Source organism: Dendropsophus ebraccatus, chromosome 6 (assembly GCF_027789765.1).
Source record: "Dendropsophus ebraccatus isolate aDenEbr1 chromosome 6, aDenEbr1.pat, whole genome shotgun sequence".
Taxonomy (NCBI): Eukaryota; Metazoa; Chordata; class Amphibia; order Anura; family Hylidae; genus Dendropsophus; species Dendropsophus ebraccatus.
Genome location: NC_091459.1, coordinates 152,966,395 through 152,981,138, shown reverse-complemented (window position 1 = coordinate 152,981,138; position 14,744 = coordinate 152,966,395). Strand labels below are relative to the sequence as shown.

Below are 14,744 nucleotides of genomic sequence, written 5' to 3'. Positions count from 1 at the left end.
CTGTCACGTGCCGACTCGTCTCCGATCTTCAGTCAGCGATGTCGTCTTCGGCCAAATCCCTCCGAGCGTCCTGAATGCCGGCCGCCCTCTGCCGCGTCATCGTCTGCTCAGCCGCGATTGGCTGAGCATAACTGTGCTCAGCCGCGATTGGCTGAGCATAACTGTGCTCAGCCAATCGCGGCTGAGCATCTGATGACGCTGAAGAGGGCGGCCGGCACTCAGGACGCTCAGAGGGATTCGGCCGGGCCGTCCGAAGACGACATCGCAGACTGAAGATCGGAGACGAGTCGGCACGTGACAGGTATGTATAGCGCACCACACTTCCGGGTACACGGGTGGGGGTGGTGGGACACGGGGGTGGTGGGACACGGGGAAGGGGGCCATTCACAGACATAACACACATTACAAAGTTGTATAACTTTGTAATGTGTGTTATTCTGTCAATAATTGTTTACCACCGCACTACCCCTTTAAGATTTCATTTTCAGACGCAGCTCACAGTAAGGACAGAAACATCAAAAGAGTCCATGAAAGATACGCAACGTTTCAAGAGGTCTCGCTCCCTTTCTCAAGCCTTCTGCATGTGCATCCCATCACCATTAAATACACGCCCACCTCTCACGAGATCTGAAATTGGTTTAAAATAGACATTTAAATACATCAAATATCATGGAAATATAACATAAATCTCACGGAGCATAAGTACTGGTACCTTATATCCAGTATACTTCACGCTGCAACAATCTTTTCTGCGTCTGTCCACTATCTGTACCTTCTACCTCTTCCAATACCATCCATCTTAGATCACTCACTAGGTGGTTGCACTGGTGGAAGTGTCTCACAACACTCGTTTTACTATAATTCTGTTCTTTTTTCTCTGATGCACTCTCTCTCTCTCTGTCTCTTTAGTTTTTGGGCATAGTTCCTTATTGCACTGCGGTGTTCATTAATCTAACTTCACAGGTCTCATCGTTTGCCCGACATAAACTTTCCCGCATGGACATTTTAGCATGTATACCACCTGCTTAAAATTACATGGGTGCCATCCCCTGGGACAAAAAAACGAGAAGAAATAAGACAGAAAAGGAATAAAAAGAAGATCCAGACAATTCGAAACCTATGTTTATTACAACGTATGAGGGTCATTCTAACATGGTGAAAAAAAACGTTCTGAAATATTGGGGACTCCTTCGGGCTGATCCCAAATTTGGGAGGATGTTCAGGGATACCCCAAGATTTATTTTCAGAAAAAGGCAAAACACTCGCTAATTATCTGATGAGAGCAGATATACGGAAAAATAAAAAATCTAGACAGAAATTCCTTAGAGCTAAAAAAAACAGGTGCCTTCCCATGTTTAGCCTGCCAGAATCGCAATGCAGACCAGGTTATGCACCCCACTAAAGAGCACCCAGTGAAAACCGGGGGAAGGCACTCATGTAACTCTAAGCAGGTGGTATACATGGTAAAATGTCCATGCAGGAAAGTTTATGTCGGGCAAACAATGAGACCCATGAAAGTTAGATTAAAGGGGTAGTGCAGCAGTAAAGAATTATTGACAGAATAACACACATTACAAAGTTGTATAACTTTGTAATGTATGTTATGTCTGTGAATGGCCCCCTTCCCTGTGTCCCACCACCCCAACCGTGTACCCGGAAGTGTAGTGCGCTATACATACCTGTCACGTGCCGACTCGTCTCCGATCTTCAGTCTGCGATGTCGTCCTCGGACGGCCCGGCCGAATCCCTCCGAGCGTCCTGAGTGCCGGCCGCCCTCTTCAGCGTCATCAGATGCTCAGCCGCGATTGGCTGAGCACAGATCACAGACTGAAGATCGGAGAGAAGTCAGCACGTGACAGGTATGTATAGCGCACCACACTTCCGGGTACACGGGTGGGGGTGGTGGGACACGGGGAAGGGGGCCATTCACAGACATAACATACATTACAGAGTTGTATAACTTTGTATAACTTTGTAATGTGTGTTATTCTGTCAATAATTCTTTACCGCCGCACTACCCCTTTAAGGGAACACCGCAGTGCAATAAGGAACTATGCCCAAAAACGAAAGAAAGAAAGAAAGAAAGAAAGAAAGAAAGAAAGAAAGAAAGAAAGAAAGAAAGAAAGAAAGAAAGAAAGAAAGAAAGAAAGAAAGAAAGAAAGAAAGAAAGAAAGAAAGAAAGAAAGAAAGAAAGAAAGAAAGAAAGAAAGAAAGAAAGAAAGAGAGAGAGAGAGAGAGAGAGAGAAAAAGAGAGAGAGAGAGAGAGAAAAAGAGAGAGAGAGAGAGAGAGAAAAAGAGAGAGAGAGAGAGAGAAAAAGAGAGAGAGAGAGAGAGAAAAAGAGAGAGAGAGAGAGAGAGAGAGAGAAAAAGAGAGAGAGAGAGAGAGAGAAAAAGAGAGAGAGAGAGAGAGAAAAAGAGAGAGAGAGAGAGAGAGAAAAAGAGAGAGAGAGAGAGAAAGAGAGAGAGAAAAAGAGAAAAAGAGAGAGAGAGAGAGAGAAAAAGAGAGAGAGAGAGAGAGAAAAAGAGAGAGAGAGAGAGAGAAAAAGAGAGAGAGAGAGAGAGAGAGAGAGAGAGAGAGAGAGAGAGAGAGAGAGAGAGAGAGAGAGAGAGAGAGAGAGAGAGAGAGAGAGAGAGAGAGAAAAAGAGAGAGAGAGAGAGAAAGAGAGAGAGTGAGAGAGCATCAGAAAAAAAGAACAGAATTATGGTGAAACGAGTTTTGCGAGACACTTCCTTCCACCAGTGCAACCACCTAGTGAGTGGAGGCATTGATCCCAAAAGGGTTAAATGAAAATTGTAATTTCAGTCTCTTCTTATGAGAATAATGTTATATAAGGTACCAGTACTTAGGCTCCGTGAGATTTGTGTTATATCTCGTGAGAGGTGGGCGTGTATCTAATGGTGATGGGATGCACGTGCAGTAGGCTTGACAAAGGGAGCGAGAGCTCTTGAAACGTTGCGTATCTTTCTTGGACATTTCTGGCCTTACCGTGAGCTGCGTCTGAATGGATATACGCTGAAGTAAGACGTATATAAAAGACTCTGCTACTATGATCCACTGGGTGATATATACTTTCTGACTTTACTATTGTGAACATGCATATGTTTGTATTGGATGAAAAAGAGAAAAGTAAAGAAAATGAAGTCTTAAGCAGTTAAAAGAAACCGTTGTTGTGTGTGTTCAATACTTTTTACTTCGGCTTGAGACGCAACGTCTCAAGGAAGCTCTGCAATTCAGCGGCCAAGGCGGGACTCCACTACAACCGCTGAATGGCAGAGCTGCCTTAAGACGTCACATCTCAAGCCACAGCTCTAACCAGGAAGCGGCCGCGGGACAGGGGTGCGGGGCGGCACGATCCGGGAGCCGCCGCTGGAACCAAGGAGGTAAGTGACCTCCATCTTCAATTTCCACCCCCTCCCCAGCGATCCCCCAAAATACCCTCCGGCCCGCAGTACCCCTTTAAGGTTTTAACCCCTTAAAGTGACACTGTCGTTTACATTTTTTTTTGCAGAAATCAAAATCAATCGATTTTAAGAAACTTTGTATTTGGGTTTATTAGCCAAAAAGTGCATTTTTATCATAAAAAGTAGTTTAAAGCTCTCCCCCCGTCTTCATTGTTCTCTATAGAGAGGGGAGGGGTTGAGGGAGATGAGGCACCAAAACAGGACAACAAACAGTTAATTTACAGCTGTTTAATTTACATAATCACCAGGCTCTCTCCTCTGAATACCAGCTGTCACATAGCTCCCTGCTGTGTAATCTTTTGTTCTCTGCTCCTGACTTATCTCCCTCCTCCCCCCTCCATAGATTAGACAGGGCTGACTGATGTAAACCAGTGGAGATTTCCTGATAGTGAGCAGTGGATGAGAGGAGGGGGGGGGGGCGCCTGGGGAAAGTCTTTTTAAATACAGATAATGGCAGATTTGCCTAATAAACCCAATTACAAAGTTTCTTAAAGTCACCCGGACTATTGATTTCTGCAAAACACAACAGTGACACTTTAAGGACCCATGACATACCGGGACGCGAGTCCTTTAAACAAGCGTGTGTGTGTGTGTGTGTGTGTGTGTCACACTAAGCTTGTCCCATAAGCGGGAGTTTCAATCCCCCGTGACATAGATTGCTGCGATTGGCCAGTTAGTTCTGCCGCTGTACCTAGGTGGGAGGTGGCTGTGATGTTTGGCACCAGATCGCCGTGATTGGTTGGTCGCCACCCGCCAACCATGGGCAATCTAAGATATTGATCCCGTGTGTCGCTGCCCGGCAATTGCCCCCCCTTCACTTGGTTGCCTGCTATTTCCTGATTGCCTCCTCCTGTGCCCACAGACTCCCCCTCTGTATACAGTGAGTACAGGGAGCAGCTGTCAGTATATACAGTGAGGAGTACAGAGGGAGCTGCTGTCAGTATACACAGTGAGTACACAGGGGGCTGCTGTCAGTATACACAGTGAGTACACAGGGAGCTGCTGTCAGTATACACAGTGAGTACACAGGGGGCTGCTGTCAGTATACACAGGGAGCTGCTGTCAGTATACACAGTGAGTACACAGGGAGCTGCTGTCAGTATACACAGGGAGCTGCTGTCAGTATACACAGGGAGCTGCTGTCAGTATACACAGGGAGCTGCTGTCAGTATACACAGGGAGCTGCTGTCAGTATACACAGGGAGCTGCTGTCAGTATACACAGGGAGCTGCTGTCAGTATATACAGTGAGTACACAGGGAGCTGCTGTCAGTATATACAGTGAGTACACAGGGAGCTGCTGTCAGTATATACAGTGAGTACACAGGGAGCTGCTGTCAGTATATACAGTGAGTACACAGGGAGCTGCTGTCAGTATATACAGTGAGTACACAGGGAGCTGCTGTCAGTATATACAGTGAGTACACAGGGAGCTGCTGTCAGTATATACAGTGAGTACACAGGGAGCTGCTGTCAGTATATACAGTGAGCACACAGGGAGCTGCTGTCAGTATATACAGTGAGCACACAGGGAGCTGCTGTCAGTATATACAGTGAGTACAGGGAGCTGCTGTCAGTATATACAGTGAGTACAGGGAGCTGCTGTCAGTATATACAGTGAGTACACAGGGAGCTGCTGTCAGTATATACAGTGAGTACAGGGAGCTGCTGTCAGTATATACAGTGAGTACACAGGGAGCTGCTGTCAGTATATATAGTGAGTACAGGGAGCGGCTGTCAGTATATACAGTGAGTACACAGGGAGCTGCTGTCAGTATATACAGTGAGTACAGGGAGGTGCTGTCAGTATATACAGTGAGTACAGGGAGGTGCTGTCAGTATATACAGTGAGTACAGAAAGCTGCTGTCAGTATATACAGTGAGTACACAGGGAGCTGCTGTCAGTATATACAGTGAGTACACAGGGAGCTGCTGTCAGTATATACAGTGAGTACACAGGGAGCTGCTGTCAGTATATACAGTGAGTACACAGGGAGCTGCTGTCAGTATATACAGTGAGTACACAGGGAGCTGCTGTCAGTATATACAGTGAGTACACAGGGCGCTGCTGTCAGTATATACAGTGAGTACACAGGGCGCTGCTGTCAGTATATACAGTGAGTACACAGGGAGCTGCTGTCAGTATATACAGCGAGTACACAGGGAGCTGCTGTCAGTATATACAGCGAGTACACAGGGAGCTGCTGTCAGTATATACACCGAGTAATTTTACTAGAAAGTGGCCAACCCATCTAAACGGAATGTACCATCAGGTCTGGGCCGAAGCACTGGAGGCGGGCCGACCCAGCCCCAGGTGGGAGGAAACCCCAGCCCCTCTATGATATGGCAGTGTCATAGAGGAAGGGGGGGGGGTCCGCCCGCCTCCAGTGCTTCAGCCCAGACCTGATGGTGCATTCCCTTTAAACTCAAAGATCCGTACAGAACAGTTAAAGGGGTAGTGCACCAAAAAAAAAAAAATTCTTTCAAATCAGCTGCTGCCATGAAGTGCCAGAGATTTGTACTTTACTTCTATTAAAAAATCTCAAGCCTTCCAGTACTTATCAGCTGCTGTGTGTCCAGCAGGAAGTGGTGTTTTCTTTCCTGTCTGACACAGTGCTCTCTGTTGCCTCCTCTGTCCATGTCAGGAACTGTCCAGAGAAGGAGCAAATCCCCATAGAAAAGCTCTCCTGCTCTCCAGACTGGAAATAATACCACTTCCTGCTGGGCATACAGCAGCTGATAAGTACTGGAAGGCTTGAGATTTTTTTAATAGAAGTAAATTACAAATCATGGAAACAGTTGATTTGAAAGAAAAAACATTTTTGTGCACTACCCCTTTAAGTATGATCAGGTGCATGTGATTACCACCAACACTAGGTGGCGCCCTGGTTAAGGTAGAAATCTGCTGTCAGTAGCTCCGACTGCATCGTCCATGCTGCCAACAGCCTGTCCAGTTATGTATTCTTTACCATCATGTCTCATTATTATGGAAGATATACTGATAGTAACACAATGTAACACCCCTCCTCCTGTAAGCTTACCTTACTGCTGGGGTCACACACTGATAGTAACACAATGTAACATCCCTCCTCCTGTAAGCTTACCTTACTGCTGGGGTCACACTGATAGTAACACAATGTAACACCCCTCCTCCTGTAAGCTTACCTTACTGCTGGGGTCACACACTGATAGTAACACAATGTAACATCCCTCCTCCTGTAAGCTTACCTTACTGCTGGGGTCACACACTGATAGTAACACAATGTAACATCCCTTCTCCTGTAAGCTTACCTTACTGCTGGGGGGGGTCACACACTGATAGTAACACAATGTAACATCCCTCCTCCTGTAAGCTTACCTTACTGCTGGGGTCACACTGATAGTAACACAATGTAACATCCCTCCTCCTGTAAGCTTACCTTACTGCTGGGGGGTCACACACTAATAGTAACACAATGTAACACCCCTCCTCCTGTAAGCTTACCTTACTGCTGGGGTCACACTGATAGTAACACAATGTAACACCCCTCCTCCTGTAAGCTTACCTTACTGCTGGGGGGTCACACACTAATAGTAACACAATGTAACACCCTTCCTCCTGTAAGCTTACCTTACTGCTGGGGTCACACTGATAGTAACACAATGTAACACCCCTCCTCCTGTAAGCTTACCTTACTGCTGGGGTCACACTGATAGTAACACAATGTAACATCCCTCCTCCTGTAAGCTTACCTTACTGCTGGGGGGTCACACTGATAGTAACACAATGTAACACCCCTCCTCCTGTAAGCTTACCTTACTGCTGGGGTCACACACTGATAGTAACACAATGTAACATCCCTCCTCCTGTAAGCTTACCTTACTGCTGGGGTCACACTGATAGTAACACAATGTAACACCCCTTCTCCTGTAAGCTTACCTTACTGCTGGGGGGTCACACTGATAGTAACACAATGTAACATCCCTCCTCCTGTAAGCTTACCTTACTGCTGGGGTCACACACTGATAGTAAGGGTGGTATTACACGAAGCGATTTTTTTCAATTAACGATCTCCAACGATCGCAATAGCGGTTGCCTAATAATCGTTCGTTTTACTACACGGAAAGATTATCGGTTATATTGGAGCAACAAAATTCAAGAACACTCCCCTTTCAATTTGCGAATGAACAGGGAACGGCTAACGACATCTTATTCAAACGAACGATGTGCGAACGATGTGTAAAAGACAAACAATAAAAATAGATTCAAAACCTATTAAACGACCAGCGACCAATCGTTCGTCGTTTAATCGTTGTCTACTATTACACTTAAAGATAATCGTTCAAATACGACCGATTGAACGATTATTCGAACGATAATCGCTTCGTGTAATACCACCCTAACACAATGTAACATCCCTCCTCCTGTAAGCTTACCTTACTGCTGGGGGGGGTCACACTAATAGTAACACAATGTAACACCCCTCCCCCTGTAAGCTTACCTTACTGCTGGGGGGGTCACACTGATAGTAACACAATGTAACATCCCTCCTCCTGTAAGCTTACCTTACTGCTGGGGGTCACACACTGATAGTAACACAATGTAACACCCCTCCCCCTGTAAGCTTACCTTACTGCTGGGGGGGTCACACTGATAGTAACACAATGTAACATCCCTCCTCCTGTAAGCTTACCTTACTGCTGGCTGGGGGGGGTCACACTGATAGTAACACAATGTAACACCCCTCCTCCTGTAAGCTTACCTTACTGCTGGGGTCACACACTGATAGTAACACAATGTAACACCCCTCCTCCTGTAAGCTTACCTTACTGCTGGGGGGTCACACACTAATAGTAACACAATGTAACACCCTTCCTCCTGTAAGCTTACCTTACTGCTGGGGTCACACACTGATAGTAACACAATGTAACACCCCTCCTCCTGTAAGCTTACCTTACTGCTGGGGTCACACACTGATAGTAACACAATGTAACATCCCTCCTCCTGTAAGCTTACCTTACTGCTGGGGTCACACACTGATAGTAACACAATGTAACATCCCTCCTCCTGTAAGCTTACCTTACTGCTGGGGTCACACACTGATAGTAACACAATGTAACATCCCTCCTCCTGTAAGCTTACCTTACTGCTGGGGGGGGGTCACACACTGATAGTAACACAATGTAACATCCCTCCTCCTGTAAGCTTACCTTACTGCTGGGGGGTCACACACTGATAGTAACACAATGTAACACCCCTCCTCCTGTAAGCTGACCTTACTGCTGGGGTCACACTGATAGTAACACAATGTAACACCCCTCCTCCTGTAAGCTTACCTTACTGCTGGGGTCACACTGATAGTAACACAATGTAACACCCCTTCTCCTGTAAGCTTACCTTACTGCTGGGGGGTCACACTGATAGTAACACAATGTAACATCCCTCCTCCTGTAAGCTTACCTTACTGCTGGGGTCACACACTGATAGTAAGGGTGGTATTACACGAAGCGATTTTTTTCAATTAACGATCTCCAACGATCGCAATAGCGGTTGCCTAATAATCGTTCGTTTTACTACACGGAAAGATTATCGGTTATATTGGAGCAACAAAATTCAAGAACACTCCCCTTTCAATTTGCGAATGAACAGGGAACGGCTAACGACATCTTATTCAAACGAACGATGTGCGAACGATGTGTAAAAGACAAACAATAAAAATAGATTCAAAACCTATTAAACGACCAGCGACCAATCGTTCGTCGTTTAATCGTTGTCTACTATTACACTTAAAGATAATCGTTCAAATACGACCGATTGAACGATTATTCGAACGATAATCGCTTCGTGTAATACCACCCTAACACAATGTAACATCCCTCCTCCTGTAAGCTTACCTTACTGCTGGGGGGGGTCACACTAATAGTAACACAATGTAACACCCCTCCCCCTGTAAGCTTACCTTACTGCTGGGGGGGTCACACTGATAGTAAAACAATGTAACATCCCTCCTCCTGTAAGCTTACCTTACTGCTGGGGGTCACACACTGATAGTAACACAATGTAACACCCCTCCCCCTGTAAGCTTACCTTACTGCTGGGGGGGTCACACTGATAGTAACACAATGTAACATCCCTCCTCCTGTAAGCTTACCTTACTGCTGGCTGGGGGGGGTCACACTGATAGTAACACAATGTAACACCCCTCCTCCTGTAAGCTTACCTTACTGCTGGGGTCACACACTGATAGTAACACAATGTAACATCCCTCCTCCTGTAAGCTTACCTTACTGTTGGGGGGGTCACACACTGATTGTAGTAACACAATGTAACATCCCTCCTCCTGTAAGCTTACCTTACTGCTGGGGGGGTCACACTGATAGTAACACAATGTAACATCCCTCCTCCTGTAAGCTTACCTTACTGCTGGGGTCACACTGATAGTAACACAATGTAACACCCCTCCTCCTGTAAGCTTACCTTACTGCTGGGGGGGTCACACTGATAGTAACACAATGTAACATCCCTCCCCCTGTAAGCTTACCTTACTGCTGGGGTCACACTGATAGTAACACAATGTAACATCCCTCCTCCTGTAAGCTTACCTTACTGCTGGGGGGTCACACACTGATAGTAACACAATGTAACACCCCTCCTCCTGTAAGCTTACCTTACTGCTGGGGGGGTCACACTGATAGTAACACAATGTAACACCCCTCCTCCTGTAAGCTTACCTTACTGCTGGGGGGGTCACACACTGATAGTAACACAATGTAACACCCCTCCTCCTGTAAGCTTACCTTACTGCTGGGGTCACACACTGATAGTAACACAATGTAACATCCCTTCTCCTGTAAGCTTACCTTACTGCTGGGGTCACACTGATAGTAACACAATGTAACATCCCTCCTCCTGTAAGCTTACCTTACTGCTGGGGGGTCACACACTGATAGTAACACAATGTAACATCCCTCCTCCTGTAAGCTTACCTTACTGCTGGGGGGGGGGGGGGGGTCACACTGATAGTAACACAATGTAACACCCCTCCTCCTGTAAGCTTACCTTACTGCTGGGGGGGTCACACTGATAATAACACAATGTAACATCCCTCCTCCTGTAAGCTTACCTTACTGCTGGGGTCACACTGATAGTAACACAATGTAACACCCCTCCTCCTGTAAGCTTACCTTACTGCTGGGGTCACACACTGATAGTAACACAATGTAACACCCCTCCTCCTGTAAGCTTACCTTACTGCTGGGGTCACACACTGATAGTAACACAATGTAACACCCCTCCTCCTGTAAGCTTACCTTACTGCTGGGGGGGTCACACACTGATAGTGACACAATGTAACATCCCTCCTCCTGTAAGCTTACCTTACTGCTGGGGTCACACACTGATAGTAACACAATGTAACACCCCTCCTCCTGTAAGCTTACCTTACTGCTGGGGTCACACTGATAGTAACACAATGTAACATCCCTCCTCCTGTAAGCTTACCTTACTGCTGGGGTCACACACTGATAGTAACACAATGTAACACCCCTCCTCCTGTAAGCTTACCTTACTGCTGGGGTCACACTGATAGTAACACAATGTAACATCCCTCCTCCTGTAAGCTTACCTTACTGCTGGGGTCACACACTATGGAGCAGAGATCTCCACACACACACAGGACCTGCCAGGATCATGAGGAAGACAGGACCTGTGATGATGTCACAGTCATGTGATCAAGATGAGAAGAGCTGAGGATATAGGACCTGTGATGATGTCACAGTCATGTGATCTGGAGAGTGGAGAATATAGGACCTGTGATGATGTTACAATCATGTGATCAGGATGAGGAGCGTGCGGTATAGGTGAGGTGTCCTGAAGTAGCGACGTATAATCAGGTAACACCACACACGCACACGCACGCACGCACGCACACACACGTACATACACACATATACATGGTCCTTTACACGGCCACCCCCACTCCCTATATCTGCCACTATGAAACAGACTAATGCTACGTTTACACGGAGCAATTTTTGGGTCGAATTTTCACGATAACGATCAAATTCGAATGATATTCGTACGTGTAAACGCGGCGAAAGATTGAAAAAACGTTCACTTTGATCTTTTAACATGTTCTTAAATCGTCGTTTGTCGTTTGCAAAAAATTCACCGATCGTTCCGTGTAAACAGTCATTCACTGATTTTACCTGTGTGAGATAGGGTTAAGCGATCGCAAAACGATCGCAAAAGAATTTTCTGTACGATATATCGTTCCATCTAAACGCTGATCTTTATTTTTAAAAAATCGTTACTTCGAAATTGTTAATCGTACGATCGGGCAAGTTATCGCTCCGTGTAAACTTAGCATAATGGTGCATTTACACAGCCAGATTTATCTGACAGATTTCTGAAGCCAATACCAGAAACAGACTATAAACAGGGAACAGTTCATAAAGGAAAAACAGAGATTTATATTCTTCTCAAATCCATTCCTGGCTTTGGCTTCCAAAATCCGTCAGATAAATCTGCCTGTGTAAACGCAGCATAAGGGTCCACTTACACAGAAAGATTATCTGACAGATTATCTGCCAAAGATTTGAAGCTAAAGCCAGGAATGGATTTGAAAAGAGGAGAAATCTCAGGCTTAACTTTATGACCTGATCTCTGTTTATAGTCTGTTTCTGGCTTTGGCTTCAAATCTTTGGCAAATAATCTGTCAGATAATCTTTCTGTGTAAATGGACCCTAAAAACAGAGTTTGGACTGGATGACAGGGCCTGGTTTACAGAGGATTACGGAACGCCTATAGACATACAGACCACAAAGAGCCATATCAAGTGGTAAATACAGGTTCAGGGCTGGGACAAGGGGTAGGCCATGGCCTAGGACGCCAAATCACAGTAATTAATCTACTTACCCATCCATGCGGCCCCCTGCAGGGCTGGCCATCGGCTTCCTCCCTGTCAGGTACACTTGTGGCTGTAGGCAGTGTATTGCCTGTGGTCACAAGAGGCCATTCTCTCCTTGCGGTGACGTCTCTGGAGTGCCGGGACTGCAAGGGGAGATCGGCCTCTTGTGACTGCAGACAAAACACTGCCTACAGCCACAAGAGTGCAGAGAAGAGGAGGCGCCGGACCCAGGTGAGTATAAGTGTTTGTTTTCTGTTTGTTTGTTTAGAGGATGCCAGGTGCCTGCTATATAGCAGGGGGAGCACACAGGGGTCTATATCCTACTAAGGGATTGCACAGGAGTCTATATACTACTGGGGAAGCACACAGGGGGCTATATAGCTAGGGGAGCGCACAGGGGTCTATATACTACTGAAGGAGCACACAGGGGTCTATATACTACTGGAGGCAGCACACAGGGGTCTATATACTACTGGAGGAAAGCACAGGGGTCTATATACTACTGAGGGAAAGCACAGGGGTCTATATACTACTGGGGAAGCACACAGGGGTCTATGTACTACTGAGGGAAAGCACAGGGGTCTATATACTACTGGGGGAACGCACAGGGGTCTATATACTTCTGGGGGCAGCACACAGGGGTCTATATACTACTGGAGGAAAGCACAGGGGTTTATATACTACTGAGGGAAAGCACAGGGGTCTATATACTACTGAAGGAGCACACAGGGGTCTATATACTACTGGAGGCAGCACACAGGGGTCTATATACTACTGGGGGAACGTACAGGGGTCTATATACTTCTGGGGGCAGCACACAGGGGTCTATATACTACTTGTGGAGTGCACAGGGGTCTATACTACTAGTGGAGTGCACAGGGGTCTATATACTACTGGGGGAGAACACAGGGGGGCTATATAACTGGGGGAGCGCACAGGGGTCCATATAGTACTGGGGGAGAACACAGGGGGGCTATATACTACTGGGGGAGCACACAAGGGGGCTATATACTACTGGCAAAGCACACAGGGGTCTATATATTTCTGGGGGCAGCACACAGGGGTCTATATACTACTTGGGGAGTGCACAGGGGTCTATATACTACTGGGGGAGAACACAGGGGGGCTATATAACTGGGGGAGCACACAGGGGTCCATATAGTACTGGGGGAGAACACAGGGGGGCTATATACTACTGGGGTAGCACACAGGGGGGCTATATACTACTGGCAGAGCACACAAGGATGCTATATACTACTGGGGGCAGCACACAGGGTCTATATACTACTGGGGGAGTGCACGGGGGCTATATACTACTGTCAGGATCCTGATTTTTATCATTTGACCACTAGAGGCCGCCATTTGTAGTTAAGAAGAATTTGTGCCGCAGTTCCATACCTTACCACTGGATGCTGTTGTTTTGACCTTGTTCATGCCCTTTTCCAAAATGGTGACTATGGATGGTGTGGCAGCCATCTTGCTTCCTGTTTGGGCCTACTTCTGACCATGAGGCAATGCAAACATTGCTTGAGTATTGTGACTTGCTCCAGAGAACTATCTCCTCCAGACTGTCCTACATTCTAGTTGGATTATCCTTATCTTCATTCTAGTTGCCCCCTGCGGACATTCTCTTCAGTTTATCCGTGTGCTTGGCTCGCTCCATCTGGCCATTGGATTCCAGCTGCGCACACCAGTATCGTGACAGAATACTCAAGCCTTTCCATGGAATCAGCTGGGGAGGTGAGTTTGGAGGTTCGTGTAACCAATATGAATTATTTACTTACTAACATCTATGCAGAGAAACAAACTTTAAAGACAAAGTATTTGGCTTTTGAGAATCAGACATCTCATAATGTTCAAATTTTTGGACAAGCTACACAGGACTTACGAAACATTGTGACTCAACATACAGAGCAGATCCGGGAACTTAGGGAACGAGCTGTGGTTCCAGCACCTTCATCTACTCTGCCACTTCCACCATTCAGGTTTTGTGGGGACCGTGACAAGAACCGAGGATTTATTAACCAATGCAAGTTATACTTTGGTGCACATACTACTCACTTCCCTACTAATAAATCAAAGGTGCTCTGTATTATCATGCTACTGACACATAAGGCTGTGGCCTGGGCAAACCCCCTTACTGAGACCAACGATGCTTGTCTTGATGATCTGGATGCCTTCCTGGCTGCCATGAGTCAAGTATTTGATGACCCCCAACTGATCCGCTACAGCAGAAGCAACATTATTGCTCTGTCTGAGGGCAGGTGCTCTGTTGCGGAATATGCCACAGAATTCAGAAGGTGGGTCATAGATACTGAGTGGAATAATACTGCAAAACTGTCTCTCTTTAAAAATGGACTGTCTAATACACTGATGATGAGTTAGCACGTGCAGA

General features: G+C 46.3%; 1 protein-coding gene across 3 annotated transcripts in view; it reads right to left on the bottom strand.

The window, feature by feature from the left end:
- The window catches only part of LOC138794567 (zinc finger protein 271-like), a 53,458-nt gene extending 42,310 nt beyond the window's left edge, over positions 1-11,148 (bottom strand). For 2 of the 3 annotated variants that reach the window (XM_069973312.1, XM_069973314.1), the window contains exon 1: positions 11,066-11,148. The gene's annotated coding sequence lies outside the window, so the exon portion shown is untranslated. Of the gene's footprint in view, positions 1-6,502; positions 6,520-11,065 lie in introns of those variants that run through there. The other variant, XM_069973313.1, reaches the window with a different exon arrangement.
- Positions 11,149-14,744: the final 3,596 nt, after the last annotated feature.